Below are 24,304 nucleotides of genomic sequence, written 5' to 3'. Positions count from 1 at the left end.
GATACATGTTAATGCTGGGGGGTCAGGCCCCTGTGTAAGCGGTGTTAGTGTTAATGCTGGGGGGTCAGGCCCCCTGTGTAAGCGGTGTTAGTGCTGGGGGGTCAGGCCCCCTGTGTAAGCGGTGTTAATGCTGGGGGGTCAGGCCCCTGTGTAAGCGGTGTTAATGCTGGGGGGGTCAGGCCCCCTGTGTAAGCGGTGTTAATGCTGGGGGGGGTCAGGCCCCCTGTGTAAGCGGTGTTAATGCTGGGGGTCAGGCCCCTGTGTAAGCGGTGTTAATGCTGGGGGGTCAGGCCCCCTGTGTAAGCGGTGTTAGTGCTGGGGGTCAGGCCCCCTGTGTAAGCGGTGTTAGTGCTGGGGGGTCAGGCCCCTGTGTAAGCGGTGTTGGTGTTAGTGCTGGGGGGGTCAGGCCCCCTGTGTAAGCGGTGTTAGTGCTGGGGGGTCAGGCCCCCTGTGTAAGCGGTGTTAATGCTGGGGGTCAGGCCCCAGGGGTAAGCGGTGTTAATGCTGGGGGGGTCAGGCCCCCTGTGTAAGCGGTGTTAGTGCTGGGGGGTCAGGCCCCCTGTGTAAGCGGTGTTAATGCTGGGGGGTCAGGCCCCTGTGTAAGCGGTGTTAGTGCTGGGGGGTCAGGCCCCCTGTGTAAGCGGTGTTAGTGCAGGGGGGGGGGGGGTCAGGCCCCTGTGTAAGCGGTGTTAATGCTGGGGGGGGTCAGGCCCCTGTGTAAGCGGTGTTAATGCTGGGGGGGTCAGGCCCCTGTGTAAGCGGTGTTAATGCTGGGGGGGTCAGGCCCCCTGTGTAAGCGGTGTTAATGCTGGGGGGGTCAGGCCCCCTGTGTAAGCGGTGTTAATGCTGGGGGGGGGTCAGGCCCCCTGTGTAAGCGGTGTTAATGCTGGGGGGGGTTCAGGCCCCCTGTGTAAGCGGTGTTAATGCTGGGGGGGGTCAGGCCCCCTGTGTAAGCGGTGTTAGTGTACAGGAGGAGCTGTGAGAGACTGCGTGCGTTTCTAAAGCCCTTGAGGGTTGCAGTGTTCAGCTGCTCCACTCCTCACCCAGGAGCTCATATAAGGAGTTCAGCGTGGATCTCCAGGCCTCCCCGGCCTCCCTCCCCGCCACCTCAGCAAAATGAGCCGCGCTGCTGTACACGTGGAGACGATCGATACACTCCAACACCAGGTTTATCATCCCCTGGGGAGAGAGGGGAGGGGTGGGGGAGGGAGGGAGAAGGAGGGAGAGGGGGAGAGAGGGAGAGGGGGAGAGAGGGAGAGAGAGGGAGGGGAGAGAGGGAGAGGGGGAGAGAGGGAGAGAGAGGGAGGGAGGGAGGGAGAAGGGGAGAGGGGGAGAGGGGGAGAGAGAGGGAGGGAGGAGAGAGAGAGGGAGGGGTGGGGGAGCGAGGGCGAGAGAGAGAGGGGGGAGAGAGAGAGAGAGAGAGAGAGAGAGGGAGAGAGGGTTGGGAGGAGAGGGAGAGAGAGAGGGAGAGAGAGGGAGGGAGAGAGAGGGGGAGCGAGAGAGGGGGCGAGAGAGAGGGAGGAGGAGAGAGAGAGAGAGAGAGGGGGCGAGAGAGAGAGGGAGAGAGAGGGGAGGGAGGGAAGAGAGAGAGGGGGAGGGAGGGAGAGGGGGAGAGAGAGGGGGATAGAGGGAGGGAGGGAGGAAGAGAGAGAGGGAGGGAGGGAGAGGGGGAGAGAGAGGGGGATAGAGGGAGGGAGGGAGGAAGAGAGAGAGGGAGGGAGGGAGGGAGAGGGGATAGAGAGGGGGGGATAAGAGGGAGGGAGGGAGGAAGAGAGAGAGGGAGGGAGGGAGGAAGAGAGAGAGGGAGGGAGGGAGGAAGAGAGAGTCATGTTATACATATCATAGTGTATCATAGTGTATCCTCATACATAGTATATCATAGTGTATCATAGAGTATCATAGTGTATCATAGAGTATCATATAGTATCATAGTGTATCATAGAGTATCATAGAGTATCATAGTGTATCATAGTATATCATAGAGTATCATAGTGTATCATAGTGTATCATAGAGTATCATAGTATATCATAGTGTATCATAGAGTATCATAGTGTATCATAGTGTATCATAGTGTATCAGAGCATCATAGTGTATCATAGTATATCATAGTGTATCATAGAGTATCATAGTGTATCATAGTATATCATATTGTATCATAGAGTATCATAGTGTATCATAGTGTATCATAGAGTATCATAGTGTATCATAGTGTATCATAGAGTATACTCATACATATTATATCATAGTGTATCATAGTGTATCATAGTTTATCATATTGTATCATAATGTATCATAGAGTATACTCATACATAGTGTATCACAATGTATCATAGTGTATCATAGTATATCATAGTGTATCATAGAGTATCATAGTGTATCATAGTGTATCATAGAGTATCATAGTGTATCATAGTGTATCATAGAGTATACTCATACATATTATATCATAGTGTATCATAGTGTATCATAGTTTATCATATTGTATCATAATGTATCATAGAGTATACTCATACATAGTGTATCACAATGTATCATAGTGTATCCTCATACATAGTATATCATATTGTATCATAGTGTATCCTCATACATAGTGTATCATATTATATCATATTGTATCATATTGTATCATATTGTATCATAGTGTATCATAGTGTATCATAGTATATCATATTGTATGATAGTGTATCCTCATACATAGTGTATCATATTATATCATATTGTATCATAGTGTATCCTCATACATAGTGTATCATATTATATCATATTGTATCATAGTGTATCCTCATACATATTATAGCATAGTATATCATATTGTATCATAGTGTATCATAGTGTATCCACATACATAGTGTATCATAGTTGATCATAGTGTATCATAGTATATCATAGTGTATCATAGAGTATCATAGTGTATCATAGAGTATCATAGTGTATCATAGAGTATCATAGTGCATCATAGTATATCATAGTGTATCATAGTATATCATATAGTATACTCATACATACTATATCATAGTGTATCATAGTTTATCATATTGTATCATAGTGTATCATAGAGTATACTCATACATAGTGTATCATAGTGTATCATAGTGTATCATAGAGTATACTCATACATAGTGTATCATAGTGTATCATAGTGTATCCTCATACATAGTGTATCATATTATATCATATTGTATCATAGTGTATCCACATACATAGTGTATCATAGTGTATCATAGAGTATACTCATACATAGTGTATCATAGTGTATCATAGTGTATCATAGAGTATACTCATACATAGTGTATCATATTGTATCATAGTGTATCCACATACATAGTGTATCATAGTGTATCATAGAGTATACTCATACATAGTGTATCATAGTGTATCATAGAGTATACTCATACATAGTGTATCATAGTGTATCATAGTGTATCCTCATACATAGTGTATCATATTGTATCATATAGTATCATAGTGTATCATAGTTGATCATAGTGTATCATAGTATATCATAGTGTATCATAGAGTATCATAGTGTATCATAGTGTATCAGAGTATCATAGTGCATCATAGTATATCATAGTGTATCATAGTATATCATATAGTATACTCATACATACTATATCATAGTGTATCATAGTTTATCATATTGTATCATAGTGTATCATAGAGTATACTCATACATAGTGTATCATAGTGTATCATAGTGTATCATAGAGTATACTCATACATAGTGTATCATAGTGTATCCTCATACATAGTGTATCATAGTGTATCATAGTGTATCATAGTGTATCCTCATACATAGTGTATCATAGTGTATCATTGTGTATCCTCATACATAGTGTATCATAGTATATCATATTGTATCATAGAGTATCATAGAGTATCATAGTGTATCATAGTGTATACTCATACATAGTGTATCATATTGTATCATATTGTATCATAGTGTATAAATGTAAATGTATCCACATACATAGTGTATCATAGTGTATCATAGTGTATCATAGTGTATACTCATACATAGTGTATCATATTGTATCATAGAGTATACTCATACATAGTGTATCATAGTGTATCATAGTGTATCATAGTGTATCCTCATACATAGTGTATCATAGTATATCATATTGTATCATAGTGTATCATAGAGTATCATAGAGTATACTCATACATAGTGTATCATAGAGTATCATAGAGTATACTCATACATAGTGTATCATAGTGTATCATAGAGTATCATAGAGTATACTCATACATAGTGTATCATAGAGTATCATAGAGTATACTCATACATAGTCTATCATAGAGTATCATATTGTATCATAGAGTATCATAGTGTATCATAGAGTATCATAGTGTATCATAGAGTATCATAGTGTATCATAGTGCATCATAGTATATCATAGTGTATCATAGTATATCATATTGTATCATAGTGTATCATATAGTATACTCATACATATTATATCATAGTGTATCATAGAGTATACTCATACATAGTGTATCATAGTGTATCATAGTGTATCCTCATACATAGTGCATCATAGTGTATCCTCACACATAGTGTATCATAGTGTATCATAGTGTATGATAGTGTGTCATAGTATATCATATTGTATCATAGTGTATCATAGAGTATATTCATACATAGTGTATCATAATGTATCATAGTGTATCATAGAGTATCATAGTGTATGATAGTGTGTCATAGTATATCATATTGTATCATAGTGTATCCTCATACATAGTATATCATAGTATATCATATTGTATCATAGTGTATCCTCAGACATAGTGTATCCTCATACATAGTATATCATAGTATATCATATTGTATCATAGTGTATCATAGAGTATACTCATACATAGTGTATCATAATGTATCATAGTGTATCATAGAGTATCATAGTGTATCATAGTGTATCATATTGTATCATAGAGTATCATAGTGTATCATAGTATATCATAGTGTATCATAGTGTATCATAGTGTATACTCATACATACTATATCATAGTGTATCATAGTTTATCATATTGTATCATAGTGTATCATAGAGTATACTCATACATAGTGTATCATAGTGTATCATAGAGTATACTCATACATAGTGTATCATAGTGTATCCTCATACATAGTGTATCATAGTGTATCATAGTGTATCCTCATACATAGTGTATCATAGTGTATCATTGTGTATCCTCATACATAGTGTATCATAGTATATCATATTGTATCATAGAGTATCATAGAGTATCATAGTGTATCATAGTGTATACTCATACATAGTGTATCATATTGTATCATAGTGTATCCACATACATAGTGTATCATAGTGTATCATAGTGTATCATAGTGTATACTCATACATAGTGTATCATATTGTATCATAGAGTATACTCATGCATAGTGTATCATAGTGTATCATAGTGTATCATAGTGTATCCTCATACATAGTGTATCATAGTATATCATATTGTATCATAGTGTATCATAGAGTATCATAGAGTATACTCATACATAGTGTATCATAGAGTATCATAGAGTATACTCATACATAGTGTATCATAGTGTATCATAGAGTATCATAGAGTATACTCATACATAGTGTATCATAGAGTATCATAGAGTATACTCATACATAGTGTATCATAGAGTATCATATTGTATCATAGAGTATCATAGTGTATCATAGAGTATCATAGTGTATCATAGAGTATCATAGTGTATCATAGTGCATCATAGTATATCATAGTGTATCATAGTATATCATAGTATATCATATTGTATCATAGTGTATCATATAGTATACTCATACATATTATATCATAGTGTATCATAGTTTATCATATTGTATCATAGTGTATCATAGAGTATACTCATACATAGTGTATCATATTATATCATAGTGTATCATAGAGTATCCTCAAACATAGTGTATCATATTATATCATATTGTATCATAGTGTATCATAGTGTATCATAGTGTATCCTCATACATAGTGTATCATAGTGTATCATAGTGTATGATAGTGTGTCATAGTATATCATATTGTATCATAGTATATCATATAGTATACTCATACATACTATATCATAGTGTATCATAGTTTATCATATTGTATCATAGTGTATCATAGAGTATACTCATACATAGTGTATCATAGTGTATCATAGTGTATAGAGTATACTCATACATAGTGTATCATAGTGTATCCTCATACAGAGTGTATATCATAGTATATCATATTGTATCATATTGTATCCTCAGACATAGTGTATCCTCATACATAGTGTATCATAGTCTATCCTCATACATAGTGTATCATATTGTATCATAGAGTATCATAGTGTATCATAGTATATCATAGTGTATCATAGTGTATCATAGTGTATCATAGTGTATCCTCAGACATAGTGTATCCTCATACATAGTGTATCATAGTCTATCCTCATACATAGTGTATCATATTGTATCATAGAGTATCATAGTGTATCATAGTATATCATAGTGTATCATAGTGTATCCTCATACATAGTATATCATAGTGTATCATAGTGTATCATAGTGTATCCTCATACATAGTGTATCATAGTGTATCATAGTATATCATAGTGTATCATAGTGTATCATAGTGTATCCTCATACATAGTATATCATAGTGTATCATAGTGTATCATAGTGTATCATAGTGTATCCTCATACATAGTGTATCATAGTGTATCATAGTGTATCCTCATACATAGTGTATCATAGTGCATCATAGTGTATCATAGTGTATCATAGTGTATCATAGTGTATCATAAGTGTATCATAAGTGTATCATAGTGTATCATAGTGTATCCTCATACATAGTGTATCATAGTGTATCATAGTGTATCATAGTGTATCATAGTGTATCCTCATACATAGTGTATCATAGTGTATCATAGTGTATCCTCATACATAGTGTATCATAGTGTATCATAGTGTATCATAAGTGTATCATAGTGTATCATAGTGTATCATAGAGTATCATAGTGTATCATAGTGTATCATAGTGTATCATAGAGTATCATAGTGTATCATAGTGTATCCTAGTGTATCATCATACATAGTGTATCATAGAGTATCATAGTGTATCATAGTGTATCCTAGTGTATCATAGTGTATCCTAGTGTATCCTAGTGTATCCTCATACATAGTGTATCATAGTGTATCATAGTGTATCCTCATACATAGTGTATCATAGTGTATCATAGTGTATCCTAGTGTATCCTCATACATAGTGTATCATAGTGTATCATAGAGTATCATAGTGTATCATAGTGTATCCTAGTGTATCATCATACATAGTGTATCATAGAGTATCATAGTGTATCATAGTGTATCATAGTGTATCCTAGTGTATCCTAGTGTATCCTCATACATAGTGTATTTTTTATTTATTTATTTTACCTTTATTTAACCAGGCAAGTCAGTTAAGAACAAATTCTTATTTTCAATGACGGTCTAGGAACAGTGGGTTAACTGCCTGTTCAGGGTCAGACAGATTTGTACCTTGTCAGCTCGGGGGTTTGAACTTGCAACCTTCCGGTCACTAGTCCAACGCTCTAACCACTAGGCTACCCTGCCGCCCCGTGTGATCTGTAGTGTCATGACTGCTGTCTAACAGGAGAGACAGAGAAACAGGGATGTGATCTGCAGTGACATGACTGCTGTCTAACAGGAGAAACAGGGATGTGATCTGTAGTGTCATGACTGCTGTCTAACAGGAGAGACAGAGAAACAGGGATGTGATCTGCAGTGACATGACTGCTGTCTAACAGGAGAAACAGGGATGTGATCTGTAGTGTCATGACTGCTCTCTAACAGGAGAGACAGGGATGTGATCTGTAGTGTCATGACTGCTCTCTAACAGGAGAGACAGAGAAACAGGGATGTGATCTGCAGTGACATGACTGCTCTCTAACAGGAGAGACAGAGAAACAGGGATGTGATCTGCAGTGTTATGACTGCTCTCTAACAGGAGAAACAGGGATGTGATCTGTAGTGTCATGACTGCTCTCTAACAGGAGAGACAGGGATGTGATCTGTAGTGTCATGACTGCTCTCTAACAGGAGAGACAGAGAAACAGGGATGTGATCTGCAGTGTTATGACTGCTCTCTAACAGGAGAAACAGGGATGTGATCTGCAGTGTTATGACTGCTCTCTAACAGGAGAAACAGGGATGTGATCTGCAGTGTCATGACTGCTCTCTAACAGGAGAAACAGGGATGTGATCTGTAGTGTCATGACTGCTCTCTAACAGGAGAAACAGAGATGTGATCTGCAGTGACATGACTGCTCTCTAGAGTGAAACACTAAAATATCCCCGGACAGGAAGAGATGGAGGGACGTAATCAAGGCTTTACGCACCACTTGGCACAACGAGGCCCAAGTAAGTAAATGGCTGTTTTGTGATGTTCTTTCCCCTGTCCCTGATGATGTGGAATATAACCCCCAGCATGCTCTTTGTTCTCTACCTCTTCCTGGAAGAGGTTCTGTCGGTTCTTTAGGGCTCGGAGGCGGTTCTGTTTGTCCTCGTGCTCCAGGTGCTCGTCAGGAGGCTGGAAGTAGCCAATCAGATCCTGCAGACTCAAACTGACCGACTCGATCGGCAGGTCGAGTGTCGAGGTCTTTCCTTTTTTACTGAGGGTGTCCAGACCCCTGGAACACAGAGAGAGAGAGAGACGTTACTGAGGGTGTCCAGACCCCTGGAACACAGAGAGAGAGAGCGTTACTGAGGGTGTCCAGACCCCTGGAACACAGAGAGAGAGAGACGTTACAGAGGGTGTCCAGACCCCTGGAACACAGGAGAAACAGACCCCTGGAACACAGAGAGTGACTGAGGGTGTCCAGACCCTGGAACACACAGAGAGAAGAGGGTGTCCAGACCCCTGGAACACAGAGAGAGAGACGTTACTGAGGGTGTCCAGACCCCTGGAGAGGTGAGACCTGAGGGTGACCCTGGAACAGAGAGAGAGAGACGTTACTGAGGGTGTCCAGACCCCTGGAACACAGAGAGAGAGACGTTACTGAGGGTGTCCAGACCCCTGGAACAGAGAGAGAGAGGCTGTTACTGAGGGTGTCCAGACCCCTGGAACACAGAGAGAACGTTACTGAGGGTGTCCAGACCCCTGGAACACAGAGAGAGAGAGAGACGTTACTGAGGGTGTCCAGACCCCTGGAACACAGAGAGAGAGACGTTACTGAGGGTGTCCAGACCCCTGGAACACAGAGAGAGAGAGACGTTACTGAGGTGTCCAGACCCCTGGAACACCGTTAGACCCCTGGAACACAGAGAGAGACGTTACTGAGGGTGTCCAGAACCCTGGAACACAGAGAGAGACGTTACTGAGGGTGTCCAGACCCCTGGAACACAGAGAGAGAGAGAGACGTTACTGAGGGTGTCCAGACCCCTGGAACACAGAGAGAGAGACGTTACTGAGGGTGTCCAGACCCCTGGAACACAGAGAGAGAGAGACGTTACTGAGGGTGTCCAGAACCCTGGAACACAGAGAGAGAGACGTTACTGAGGGTGTCCAGACCCCTGGAACAGAGAGAGAGAGAGACGTTACTGAGGGTGTCCAGACCCCTGGAACACAGAGAGAGAGACGATACTGAGGGTGTCCAGACCCCTGGAACACAGAGAGAGAGAGAGACGTTACTGAGGGTGTCCAGACCCCTGGAACACAGAGAGAGAGACGTCACTGAGGGTGTCCAGACCCCTGGAACACAGAGAGAGAGACGTTACTGAGGGTGTCCAGACCCCTGGAACACAGAGAGAGAGAGACGTTACTGAGGGTGTCCAGACCCCTGGAACACAGAGAGAGAGACGTTACTGAGGGTGTCCAGACCCCTGGAACACAGAGAGAGAGACGTTACTGAGGGTGTCCAGACCCCTGGAACACAGAGAGAGAGACGTTACTGAGGGTGTCCAGACCCCTGGAACACAGAGAGAGAGAGACGTTACTGAGGGTGTCCAGACCCTGGAACACAGAGAGAGAGAGAGACGTTACTGAGGGTGTCCAGACCCCTGGAACACAGAGAGAGACGTTACTGAGGGTGTCCAGACCCCTGGAACACAGAGAGAGACGTTACTGAGGGTGTCCAGACCCCTGGAACACAGAGAGAGAGAGAGACGTTACTGAGGGTGTCCAGACCCTGGAACACAGAGAGAGAGACGTTACTGAGGGTGTCCAGACCCCTGGAACACAGAGAGAGAGACGTTACTGAGGGTGTCCAGAACCCTGGAACACAGAGAGACGTTACTGAGGGTGTCCAGACCCCTGGAACACAGAGAGAGAGACGTTACTGAGGGTGTCCAGACCCCTGGAACACAGAGAGAGAGAGACGTTACTGAGGGTGTCCAGACCCCTGGAACACAGAGAGAGAGACGTTACTGAGGGTGTCCAGACCCCTGGAACACAGAGAGAGAGACGTTACTGAGGGTGTCCAGACCCCTGGAACACAGAGAGAGAGAGAGAGAGACGTTACTGAGGGTGTCCAGACCCCTGGAACACAGAGAGAGAGACGTTACTGAGGGTGTCCAGACCCCTGGAACACAGAGAGAGAGAGAGAGACGTTACTGAGGGTGTCCAGACCCCTGGAACACAGAGAGAGAGAGACGTTACTGAGGGTGTCCAGACCCCTGGAACACAGAGAGAGAGACGTTACTGAGGGTGTCCAGACCCCTGGAACACAGAGAGAGAGAGACGTTACTGAGGGTGTCCAGACCCCTGGAACACAGAGAGAGAGAGACGTTACTGAGGGTGTCCAGACCCCTGGAACACAGAGAGAGAGACGTTACTGAGGGTGTCCAGACCCCTGGAACACAGAGAGAGAGAGAGACGTTACTGAGGGTGTCCAGACCCCTGGAACACAGAGAGAGAGAGAGACGTTACTGAGGGTGTCCAGACCCCTGGAACACAGAGAGAGAGACGTTACTGAGGGTGTCCAGACCCCTGGAACACAGAGAGAGAGACGTTACTGAGGGTGTCCAGACCCCTGGAACACAGAGAGAGAGACGTTACTGAGGGTGTCCAGACCCCTGGAACACAGAGAGAGAGAGACGTTACTGAGGGTGTCCAGACCCCTGGAACACAGAGAGAGAGACGTTACTGAGGGTGTCCAGAACCCTGGAACAGAGAGAGAGAGAGAGAGACGTTACTGAGGGTGTCCAGACCCCTGGAACACAGAGAGAGAGAGAGAGACGTTACAGAGGGTGTCCAGACCCCTGGAACACAGAGAGAGAGACGTTACTGAGGGTGTCCAGACCCCTGGAACACAGAGAGAGAGAGAGACGTTACTGAGGGTGTCCAGATCCCTGGAACACAGAGAGAGAGACGTTACTGAGGGTGTCCAGACCCCTGGAACACAGAGAGAGAGACGTTACTGAGGGTGTCCAGATCCCTGGAACACAGAGAGAGAGAGAGACGTTACTGAGGGTGTCCAGATCCCTGGAACACAGAGAGAGAGACGTTACTGAGGGTGTCCAGACCCCTGGAACACAGAGAGAGAGAGAGAAACGTTAATGAGGGTGTCCAGATGCCTGGAACACAGAGAGAGAGACGTTACTGAGGGTGTCCAGACCCCTGGAACACAGAGAGAGAGAGAGACGTTACTGAGGGTGTCCAGATCCCTGGAACACAGAGAGAGAGACGTTACTGAGGGTGTCCAGACCCCTGGAACACAGAGAGAGAGACGTTACTGAGGGTGTCCAGACCCCTGGAACACAGAGAGAGAGAGAGACGTTACTGAGGGTGTCCAGAACCCTGGAACACAGAGAGAGAGACGTTACTGAGGGTGTCCAGACCCCTGGAACACAGAGAGAGAGACGTTACTGAGGGTGTCCAGATCCCTGGAACACAGAGAGAGAGAGACGTTACTGAGGGTGGACAAGCAACACATCATGCAGTATCTGTCTGTGTAGTCTGCTGTATCTGTCTGTGTAGTCTACTGTATCTGTCTGTGTAGTCTACTGTATCTGTCTGTGTAGTCTACTGTATCTGTCTGTGTAGTCTACTGTATCTGTCTGTGTAGTCTACTGTATCTGTCTGTGTAGTCTACTGTATCGGTCTGTGTAGTCTACTGTATCTGTGTAGTCTGCTGTATCTGTCTGTGTAGTCTACTGTATCTGTCTGTGTAGTCTGCTGTATCTGTCTGTGTAGTCTACTGTATCTGTCTGTGTAGTCTACTGTATCTGTCTGTGTAGTCTACTGTATCGGTCTGTGTAGGCTACTGTTTCTGTGTAGTAGGTCTGTGTATGTCTGTATCTAGTCTACTGTATCTGTCTGTGTGTAGTCTACTGTATCTGTCTGTGTAGTCTACTGTATCGGTCTGTGTAGGCTACTGTATGTCTGTGTAGTCTACTGTATCTGTCTGTGTAGTCTACTGTATCTGTGTAGGCTACTGTGTGTCTACTGTATGTCTGTGTAGTCTACTGTATCTTCTGTGTAGTCTACTGTATCTGTCTGTGTAGTCTACTGTGTCTGTGTAGTCTACTGTATCTGTGTAGTCTACTGTATCTGTCTGTGTAGTCTACTGTATCTGTGTGTGTAGTCTACTGTATCTGTCTCATGTTTCACCTAGAGGAGTGTGTGTCCCCATGTTTCACCTAGAGGAGTGTGTATCCCCATGTTTCAAAGAGAGGAGTGTGTATCTCCATGTTTCACCGAGAGGAGTGTGTATCTCCATGTTTCACCGAGAGGAGTGTGTATCTCCATGTTTCACCTAGAGGAGTGTGTACTGTGTGTCCCCATGTTTCACCTAGAGGAGTGTGTGTCCCCATGTTTCACCTAGAGGAGTGTGTATCCCCATGTTTCACCTAGAGGAGTGTGTGTCCCCATGTTTCACCTAGAGGAGTGTGTATCTCCATGTTTCACCTAGAGAAGTGTGTATCCCCATGTTTCACCTAGAGGAGTGTGTATCCCCATGTTTCACCTAGAGGAGTGTGTATCCCCATGTTTCACCTAGAGGAGTGTGTGTCCCCATGTTTCACCTAGAGGAGTGTGTATCCCCATGTTTCACCTAGAGGAGTGTGTATCTCCATGTTTCACCTAGAGGAGTGTGTATCCCCATGTTTCACCTAGAGGAGTGTGTACTGTGTGTCCCCATGTTTCACCTAGAGGAGTGTGTATCTCCATGTTTCACCTAGAGGAGTGTGTATCTCCATGTTTCACCTAGAGAAGTGTGTATCCCCATGTTTCACCTAGAGGAGTGTGTATCCCCATGTTTCACCTAGAGGAGTGTGTATCTCCATGTTTCACCTAGAGGAGTGTGTATCCCCATGTTTCACCTAGAGGAGTGTGTACTGTGTGTCCCCATGTTTCACCTAGAGGAGTGTGTATCCCCATGTTTCACCTAGAGGAGTGTGTGTATATCCCCATGTTTCACCTAGAGGAGTGTGTATCCTCATGTTTCACCTAGAGGAGTGTGTATCCCCATGTTTCACCTAGAGGAGTGTGTATCCCCATGTTTCACCTAGAGGAGTGTGTATCCCCATGTTTCACCTAGAGGAGTGTGTACTGTGTGTCCCCATGTTTCACCTAGAGAGTGTGTATCCCCATGTTTCACCTAGAGGAGTGTATCCCCATGTTTCACCTAGAGGAGTGTGTATCCCCATGTTTCACCTAGAGGAGTGTGTATCCCCATGTTTCACCTAGAGGAGTGTGTATCTCCATGTTTCACCTAGAGGAGTGTGTATCCCCATGTTTCACCTAGAGGAGTGTGTACTGTGTGTCCCCATGTTTCACCTAGAGGAGTGTGTATCTCCATGTTTCACCTAGAGGAGTGTGTATCTCCATGTTTCACCTAGAGGAGTGTGTATCCCCATGTTTCACCTAGAGGAGTGTGTATCTCCATGTTTCACCTAGAGGAGTGTGTACTGTGTATCCCCATGTTTCCCCTAGAGGAGTGTGTATCCCCATGTTTCACCTAGAGGAGTGTGTATCCCCATGTTTCACCTAGAGGAGTGTGTATCCCCATGTTTCACCTAGAGGAGTGTGTACTGTGTATCCCCATGTTTCACCTAGAGGAGTGTGTACTGTGTGTCCTCATGTTTCACCTACAGGAGTGTGTATCCCCATGTTTCACCTAGAGGAGTGTGTATCCCCATGTTTCACCTAGAGGAGTGTGTGTCCCCATGTTTCACCTAGAGGAGTGTGTACTGTGTGTCCCCATGTTTCACCTAGAGGAGTGTGTATCTCCATGTTTCACCTAGAGGAGTGTGTATCCCCATGTTTCACCTAGAGGAGTGTGTATCTCCATGTTTCACCTAGAGGAGTGTGTATCCCCATGTTTCACCTAGAGGAGTGTGTATCTCCATGTTTCACCTAGAGGAGTGTGTATCCCCATGTTTCACCTAGAGGAGTGTGTATCTCCATGTTTCACCTAGAGGAGTGTGTATCCCCATGTTTCACCTAGAGGAGTGTGTGTCCCCATGTTTCACCTAGAGGAGTGTGTACTGTGTATCCCCATGTTTCCCCTAGAGGAGTGTGTACTGTGTATCCCCATGTTTCACCAAGAGGAGTGTGTACTGTGTATCCCCATGTTTCACCTAGAGGAGTGTGTACTGTGTATCCCCATGTTTCACCTAGAGGAGTGTGTATCCCCATGTTTCACCTAGAGGAGTGTGTATCCCCATGTTTCACCTAGAGGAGTGTGTAGTGTGTATCCCCATGTTTCACCTAGAGGAGTGTGTATCCCCATGTTTCACCTAGAGGAGTGTGTATCCTCATGTTTCACCTAGAGGAGTGTGTACTGTGTATCCCCATGTTTCACCTAGAGGAGTGTGTACTGTGTATCCCCATGTTTCCCCTAGAGGAGTGTGTATCCCCATGTTCCACCTAGAGGAGTGTGTACTGTGTGTCCCCATGTTTCACCTAGAGGAGTGTGTACTGTGTGTCCCCATGTTTCACCTAGAGGAGTGTGTATCCCCATGTTTCACCTAGAGGAGTGTGTATCCCCATGTTTCACCTAGAGGAGTGTGTATCCCCATGTTCCACCTAGAGGAGTGTGTACTGTGTGTCCCCATGTTTCACCTAGAGGAGTGTGTACTGTGTGTCCCCATGTTTCACCTAGAGGAGTGTGTATCCCCATGTTTCACCTAGAGGAGTGTGTATCCCCATGTTTCACCTAGAGGAGTGTGTATCCCCATGTTTCACCTAGAGGAGTGTGTATCCCCATGTTTCACCTAGAGGAGTGTGTATCTCCATGTTTCACCTAGAGGAGTGTGTATCCCCATGTTTCACCTAGAGGAGTGTGTACTGTGTATCTCCATGTTTCACCTAGAGGAGTGTGTACTGTGTATCTCCATGTTTCACCTAGAGGAGTGTGTATCCCCATGTTTCACCTAGAGGAGTGTGTATCCCCATGTTTCACCTAGAGGAGTGTGTATCCCCATGTTTCACCTAGAGGAGTGTGTATCTCCATGTTTCACCTAGAGGAGTGTGTATCTCCATGTTTCACCTAGAGGAGTGTGTACTGTGTGTCCCCATGTTTCACCTAGAGGAGTGTGTATCCCCATGTTTCACCTAGAGGAGTGTGTACTGTGTGTCCCCATGTTTCACCTAGAGGAGTGTGTATCCCCATGTTTCACCTAGAGGAGTGTGTACTGTGTGTCCCCATGTTTCACCTAGAGGAGTGTGTATCTCCATGTTTCACCTAGAGGAGTGTGTATCTCCATGTTTCACCTAGAGGAGTGTGTATCTCCATGTTTCACCTAGAGGAGTGTGTATCTCCATGTTTCACCTAGAGGAGTATCTCCATGTTTCACCTAGAGGAGTGTGTACTGTGTGTCCCCATGTTTCACCTAGAGGAGTGTGTATCTCCATGTTTCACCTAGAGGAGTGTGTATCCCCATGTTTCACCTAGAGGAGTGTGTATCCCCATGTTTCACCTAGAGGAGTGTGTACTGTGTGTCCCCATGTTTCACCTAGAGGAGTGTGTGTCCCCATGTTTCACCTAGAGAAGTGTGTATCTCCATGTTTCACCTAGAGGAGTGTGTATCCCCATGTTTCACCTAGAGGAGTGTGTATCCCCATGTTTCACCTAGAGGAGTGTGTATCTCCATGTTTCACCTAGAGGAGTGTGTATCTCCATGTTTCACCTAGAGGAGTGTGTATCCCCATGTTTCACCTAGAGGAGTGTGTACTGTGTGTCCCCATGTTTTACCTAGAGGAGTGTGTATCTCCATGTTTCACCTAGAGGAGTGTGTACTGTGTGTCCCCATGTTTTACCTAGAGGAGTGTGTATCTCCATGTTTCACCTAGAGGAGTGTGTACTGTGTGTCCCCATGTTTCACCTAGAGGAGTGTGTATCCCCATGTTTCACCTAGAGGAGTGTGTATCCCCATGTTTCACCTAGAGGAGTGTGTATCCCCATGTTTCACCTAGAGGAGTGTGTATCTCCATGTTTCACCTAGAGGAGTGTGTATCCCCATGTTTCACCTAGAGGAGTGTGTACTGTGTGTCCCCATGTTTCACCTAGAGGAGTGTGTATCCCCATGTTTCACCTAGAGGAGTGTGTATCCCCATGTTTCACCTAGAGGAGTGTGTATCCCCATGTTTCACCTAGAGGAGTGTGTACTGTGTGTCCCCATGTTTCACCTAGAGGAGTGTGTATCTCCATGTTTCACCTAGAGGAGTGTGTATCCCCATGTTTCACCTAGAGGAGTGTGTATCCCCATGTTTCACCTAGAGGAGTGTGTACTGTGTATCCCCATGTTTCACCTAGAGGAGTGTGTGTATCCCCATGTTTCACCTAGAGGAGTGTGTATCCCCATGTTTCACCTAGAGGAGTGTGTATCCCCATGTTTCACCTAGAGGAGTGTGTACTGTGTGTCCCCATGTTTCACCTAGAGGAGTGTGTATCCCCATGTTTCACCTAGAGGAGTGTGTATCCCCATGTTTCACCTAGAGGAGTGTGTATCCCCATGTTTCACCTAGAGGAGTGTGTACTGTGTGTCCCCATGTTTCACCTAGAGGAGTGTGTATCTCCATGTTTCACCTAGAGGAGTGTGTATCCCCATGTTTCACCTAGAGGAGTGTGTATCCCCATGTTTCACCTAGAGGAGTGTGTACTGTGTGTCCCCATGTTTCACCTAGAGGAGTGTGTATCCCCATGTTTCACCTAGAGGAGTGTGTATCTCCATGTTTCACCTAGAGGAGTGTGTATCCCCATGTTTCACCTAGAGGAGTGTGTACTGTGTATCCCCATGTTTCACCTAGAGGAGTGTGTATCTCCATGTTTCACCTAGAGGAGTGTGTATCCCCATGTTTCACCTAGAGGAGTGTGTATCCCCATGTTTCACCTAGAGGAGTGTGTATCCCCATGTTTCACCTAGAGGAGTGTGTATCCCCATGTTTCACCTAGAGGAGTGTGTATCCCCATGTTTCACCTAGAGGAGTACTGTGTATCCCCATGTTTCACCTAGAGGAGTGTGTGTGTATCCCCATGTTTCACCTAGAGGAGTGTGTATCCCCATGTTTCACCTAGAGGAGTGTGTACTGTGTGTCCCCATGTTTCACCTAGAGGAGTGTGTATCTCCATGTTTCACCTAGAGGAGTGTGTATCCCCATGTTTCACCTAGAGGAGTGTGTATCTCCATGTTTCACCTAGAGGAGTGTGTATCCCCATGTTTCACCTAGAGGAGTGTGTATCCCCATGTTTCACCTAGAGGAGTGTGTATCTCCATGTTTCACCTAGAGGAGTGTGTATCTCCATGTTTCACCTAGAGGAGTGTGTATCCCCATGTTTCACCTAGAGGAGTGTGTACTGTGTGTCCCCATGTTTCACCTAGAGGAGTGTGTATCTCCATGTTTCACCTAGAGGAGTGTGTATCCCCATGTTTCCCCTAGAGGAGTGTGTATCCCCATGTTTCACCTAGAGGAGTGTGTACTGTGTGTCCCCATGTTTCACCTAGAGGAGTGTGTATCTCCATGTTTCACCTAGAGGAGTGTGTATCCCCATGTTTCACCTAGAGGAGTGTGTACTGTGTATCCCCATGTTTCACCTAGAGTGTGTATCCCCATGTGTGTATCTCCATGTTTCACCTAGAGGAGTGTGTATCCCCATGTTTCACCTAGAGGAGTGTGTATCCCCATGTTTCACCTAGAGGAGTGTGTGTGTGTCCCCATGTTTCACCTAGAGGAGTGTGTACATGTTTCACCTAGAGGAGTGTGTATCCCCATGTTTCCTAGAGGAGTGTGTATCCCCATGTTTCACCTAGAGGAGTGTGTACTGTGTGTCCCCATGTTTCACCTAGAGGAGTGTGTATCTCCATGTTTCACCTAGATTGAGTGTGTATCCCCAGTTTCACCTAGAGGAGTGTGTATCCCCATGTTTCACCTAGAGGAGTGTGTATCCCCATGTTTCACCTAGAGGAGTGTGTACTGTGTGTTATGTTTCACCTAGAGGAGTGTGTATCCCCATGTTTCACCTAGAAGGAGTGTATTCCATGTTTCACCTAGAGGAGTGTGTATCCCCATGTTTCACCTAGAGGAGTGTGTATCCCCATGTTTCACCTAGAGGAGTGTGTACTGTGTGTCCCCATGTTTCACCTAGAGGAGTGTGTATCTCCATGTTTCACCTAGAGGAGTGTGTATCCCCATGTTTCACCTAGAGGAGTGTGTATCCCCATGTTTCACCTAGAGGAGTGTGTACTGTGTGTCCCCATGTTTCACCATGTTTCTCCATGTTTCACCTAGAGGAGTGTGTACTGTGTGTCCCCATGTTTCACCTAGAGGAGTGTGTATCTCCATGTTTCACCTAGAGGAGTGTGTATCCCCATGTTTCACCTAGAGGAGTGTGTACTGTGTATCCTCATGTTTCCCCTAGAGGAGTGTGTACGGTGTATCCCCACCTGATGAATCGGTTGAACAGGAAGACGGTACTGCGTATGACCCGTGCGGTACGGGACTCCTCGTGTTGTGAGCGGGACAGGGTCAACCCATCGTCCATGTGACCCTCGTGGTGCATGATGGCCTGAAACAGACACATTGTCACGTTCTGCAGACGCTGAGACAGAACGGGAGAGGTTTTCTGACACGGTTAGCTTTCACACTGTTAGCTTAGCATTGAGACAGAACGGGAGAGGTTTTCTGACACGGTTAGCTTTCACACTGTTAGCTTAGCATTGAGACAGAACGGGAGGTTTCTGACTGTTATCTTTGACACTGTTAGCTTTGCATTGAGACAGAATGGGAGGTTTCTGACTGTTATCTTCAACACTGTTAGCTTAGCATTGAGACAGAACGGGAGGTTTCTGACTGTTATCTTTAACACTGTTAGCTTAGCATTGAGACAGAAGGGGAGGTTTCTGACTGTTATCTTTAACACTGTTAGCTTAGCATTGAGACAGAATGGGAGGTTTCTGACTGTTATCTTTAACACTGTTAGCTTAGCATTGAGACAGAACGGGAGGTTTCTGACACTGTTAGCCTTAGCATAATGGCTACGCCCAAAACATCATTACACCACACTGCAAATTCACACAACTCAGAGGTTAAACTGAACCTCTCTCATCAGAACATGTCCCTCACTGAAAACCCATCTGGCTGAATTGATAAATGTCACATCCGCAAACAGGGAGACAGAACGGCTGGCTCTTTGACACTGTTAGCTTAGCATAATAATGCTAATGGTTTTATTCATCAGAATGAGTGTGTTTCTGACACGGTTAGCTTAGCCTAATGGCTTTAATTATATGATATAAGCGTAGCTTAATGGTTTAATTCCAGCGAGACAGCCTGGAGCTGATTGAGAAGAGCTCGTTAGGAAGACATTTATAAAAGTCTGTGAGTCATAACTGCTCCTGCTGGACGCCGGGATGTTAGTCGACCGGCTGAGGAAACCATGGAGACGAGCTGAGACCAGACACCTTCTCCTGGGGACCAGGCTGGGCCCTACAGCATCCTCTCTATAGACCAGACACCTTCTCCTGGGGACCAGGCTGGGTCCTACAGTATCCTCTCTAGATAACTTCTCCTGGGGACCAGGCTGGGCCCTACAGCATCCTCTCTATAGACCAGACACCTTCTCCTGGGGACCAGGCTGGGTCCTACAGTATCCTCTCTATAGACCAGACACCTTCTCCTGGGGACCAGGCTGGGTCCTACAGTATCCTCTCTAGATAACTTCTCCTGGGGACCAGGCTGGATCCTACAGTATCCTCTCTATATAACTTATCCTGGGGACCAGGCTGGGTCCTACAGTATCCTCTCTAGATAACTTCTCCTGAGGACCAGGCTGGATCCGACAGTATCATCTCTATAGACCAGACACCTTCTCCTGGGGACCAGGCTGGGTCCTACAGTATCCTCTCTAGATAACTTCTCCTGGGGACCAGGCTGGGTCCTACAGTATCCTCTCTATAGACTAGATAATCTCCACCCGGCACAGCCAGAAGAGGACTGGCCACCCCACATAGCCTGGTTCCTCTCTAGGTTTCTTCCTAGGTTCTGGCATTTCTAGGGAGTTTTTTCTAGCCACCGTGCTTCTACACCTGCATTGGCGGATGTTTGGGGTTTTAGACTGGGTTTCTGTACAGCACTTTGAGACACCTGCTGGTGTAAAAAGGGCTATATAAATACATTTAATTGATTGATTGACTGGGGACTCGGCAGGGTCCTATACCTATTCCCTATGAAGTGCACTACTTTTGAACAGAGCCCTATGAGCCCTGGTAAGAAGTAGTGCCCTATGAAGTGCACTACTTTTGAACAGAGCCCTATGAGCCCTGGTCAGAAGTAGTGCCCTATGAAGTGCACTACTTTTGAACAGAGCCCTATGAGCCCTGGTCAGAAGTAGTGCCCTATGAAGTGCACTACTTTTGAACAGAGCCCTATGAGCCCTGGTCAGAAGTAGTGCCCTATGAAGTGCACTACTTTTGAACAGAGCCCTATGAGCCCTGGTCAGAAGTAGTGCCCTATGAAGTGCACTAATGTTAATCGGGTTGAAGTTGGGACGCAGACTGTGTTTTAGATCTTCTGATGAGATGAGGTTCACCTCTGGTGCTGCAGGCTGATGTCCACTCCTCTTCCCACAGCCTAAAAATGGATTACATTTAAAAATGTTCCTAATTCATCTACACAATCTATACCACATAATGACAAAGCAAAAAAAAAATCCCTAATTTACATAAGTATTCAGACCCTTTGTTATGAGACTCGGTGCATCCTGTTAACATTGATCATCCTTTCTACAACTTGATTGGAGTCCACCTGTGGATTGGAGTCCACCTGTGGATTGGAGTCCACCTGTGGATTGGAGTCCACCTGTGGATTGGAGTCCACCTGTGGATTGGAGTCCACCTGTGGATTGGAGTCCACCTGTGGATTGGAGTCCACCTGTGGATTGGAGTCCACCTGTGGATTGGAGTCCACCTGTGGATTGGAGTCCACCTGTGGATTGGAGTCCACCTGTGGATTGGAGTCCACCTGTGGATTGGAGTCCACCTGTGGATTGGAGTCCACCTGTGGATTGGAGTCCACCTGTGGATTGGAGTCCACCTGTGGATTGGAGTCCACCTGTGGATTGGAGTCCACCTGTGGATTGGAGTCAGACTGTGGATTGGAGTCCACCTGTGGATTGGAGTCCACCTGTGGATTGGAGTCCACCTGTGGATTGGAGTCCACCTGTGGATTGGAGTCCGACTGTGGATTGGAGTCCACCTGTGGATTGGAGTCCACCTGTGGATTGGAGTCCGACTGTGCATTTCAGAGCAAAAACCAAGCCATGAGGTTGAAGGAATTGTCCGTAGATCTCAGAGACAGGATTGTGTCGAGGCACAGATCTGGGGAAGGGTACCAAAACATTTCTGCAGCATTGAAAGATCTCCGAGAAGAAGAAGAAGAAGAAGAAGAAGAACACAGCGGCCTCCATCATTCTGAAATGGAAAAAGTGTGGTACCACCAAGACTCTTCCTAGAGCTGGTCGCTGGCCGGGCAAACTAAGCAATCTGGGGAGAAGGGCCTTGGTCAGGGAGGTGACCAAGAACCCAATGTTCACTCTGACAGAGCTCCAGAGTTCCTCTGTGGAGATGGGAGAAGCTTCCAGAAGGTTTATGGTAGAGTGACCAGATGGAAGCCAGTCCTCAGTAAAAAAAAAACACATGACAACCCTCTTGGAATTTGCCAAAAGTCACCTAAAGGACTCTCAGACCGTGAGAAACAAGATTCTCTGCTCTAATGAAACCAAGATTGAACTCTTTGGCCTGAATGACAAGCATCACGTCTGGAGGAAACCTGGCACCATCCCTACGGTGAAGCATGGTGGTTGGTGCTCCAGGGTTCTCAGGACCTCAGACTGGGGTGAAGGTTCACCTTCCAATAGGACAATGACTCAAACCACACAGCCAAGACAACGCAGGAGTGGCTTTGGACAAGTCCCTGAATGCTCTTGAGTGGCCCAGCCAGAGCCCGGACTTGAACCCGATCGAACATCTCTGGAGAGACCTGAAAATAGCTGTGCACCAAAACACCCCATCTAACCTGACAGAGCTTGAGAGGATCTGTAGAGGAGAATGGGAGAAACTCCTCAAATACAGGTGTGCCAAGCTTGCAGACTCAAGGCTGTAATCTCTGCCAAAGGTGCTTCAACAAAGTACTGAGTAAAGGGTCTGAACACTTATTTAAATGTAACATTTCAGTTGTGTTTTTTTAATAAATTTGCAAGAATTTCAAAAACATTTTTTTTTTGCTTTGTCATTATGGGGTATTGTGATGTCATTATGGTGTATTGTGATGTCATTATGGGGTATTGTGATGTCATTATGGGGTATTGTGTTGTCATTATGGGGTATTGTGTTGTCATTATGGGGTATTGTGTTGTCATTATGGGGTATTGTGATGTCATTATGGGGTAATGTGATGTCATTATGGGGTATCGTGATGTCATTATGGTGTATTGTGTGTAAATTGCTGAGGGAACCAAAACTATTTAATCCATTTTAGAATAAGGCTGTAAAGTAACAAAACGTGGAACAAGTCAAAGGGGTCTGAATACTTTCTGAATGCACCGTACTGTAGCTTGATTTATGTGTGGGGATAGCCTGGATAAACCAGACTGAATGCTCTGTACCGTATGTTGATTTATGTGTGGGGATAGCCTGGATAAACCAGACTGAATGCTCTGTACCGTATGTTGATTTATGTGTGGGGATAGCCTGGATAAACCAGACTGAATGCTCTGTACCGTATGTTGATTTATGTGTGGGGATAGCCTGGATAAACCAGACTGAATGCTCTGTACCGTATGTTAATATGTTAATGGTCAGGCTGTACTGTATTGTGGAGGAGAGAGAGAGGAGAGGAGACAGTGATGTGCTGTACCGTATGTTAATGGTCAGGCTGTACTGTATTGTGGGTCAGAGGAGCAGAGAGGAGATGAGACTGTACCTTCCTCTGCACGCCACCCATGCGTGCACACTTAGCGTCCATGGCCTGGTAGGTGAGCCACAGACAGGTGTCCACATGTTGGATATAACACACGGAGTCCCCATACTTGATATCAGGAACACCCATGCCATCAACCTCCTTCTTTGGCCCCAAGTCCAGCTTTTCCTGGAGAAGGAATGGAGATGAGACATGATGATTAATGAACATCATTTATAATAACAGGGACAGGGGGTTGTAGTTCGGTATGAGGCACAACTGAGTGCCAGCAATGTGATATATTCATTATTAACAGACTGTAGTGCAGAATGACTCTCTCTCTCTCTCTCTCTCTCTCTCTCTCTCTCTCTCTCTCTCTCTCTCTCAGTCCCTAATAGAGGCAGAGAGCTGTAGGAACCATGGGAGAGAAGAGAGGAGGAGGAGAGGGCTGAGTCCCTAATAGAGGCAGAGAGCTGTAGGAACCATGAGAGAGAAGAGAAGCAGGAGAGGGCTGAGTCCCTAGTAGAGGCAGAGAGCTGTAGGAACCATGAGAGAGAAGAGCAGGAGAGGGCAGAGTCCCTAGTAGAGGGAGAGAGCTGTAGGAATCATGAGAGAGAAGAGAAGAGGAGGAGAGGGCTGAGTCCCTAATAGAGGCAGAGAGCTGTAGGAACCATGAGAGAGAAGAGAAGAGGAGGAGAGGGCTGAGTCCCTAATAGAGGCAGAGAGCTGTAGGAACCATGAGAGAGGAGAGAGGAGCAGGAGAAGGCTGAGTCCCTAATAGAGGCAGAGAGCTGTAGGAACCATGAGAGAAGAAGAGAGGGCTGAGCAGGAGAGGGCTGAGTCCCTAGATGCAGAGAGAGGAACCATGAGAGAGTAGAGGACAGGGCTAGATGAGAGAGCTGTAGGAACCA

The 24,304-nt window shown here is 45.4% G+C and overlaps 1 pseudogene; it reads right to left on the bottom strand.

Annotated features, from left to right (window-relative positions):
- The window catches only part of LOC135570070 (ryanodine receptor 2-like), an 80,677-nt pseudogene that overhangs the window by 55,807 nt on the left and 566 nt on the right, over positions 1 to 24,304 (bottom strand).

This window comes from Oncorhynchus nerka, unplaced genomic scaffold (assembly GCF_034236695.1).
Source record: "Oncorhynchus nerka isolate Pitt River unplaced genomic scaffold, Oner_Uvic_2.0 unplaced_scaffold_1130, whole genome shotgun sequence".
In the NCBI taxonomy this organism is placed as follows: Eukaryota; Metazoa; Chordata; class Actinopteri; order Salmoniformes; family Salmonidae; genus Oncorhynchus; species Oncorhynchus nerka.
The sequence above is the reverse complement of the archived record's forward strand: the minus strand, read 5'-3'. Positions and strand labels throughout refer to the sequence as shown.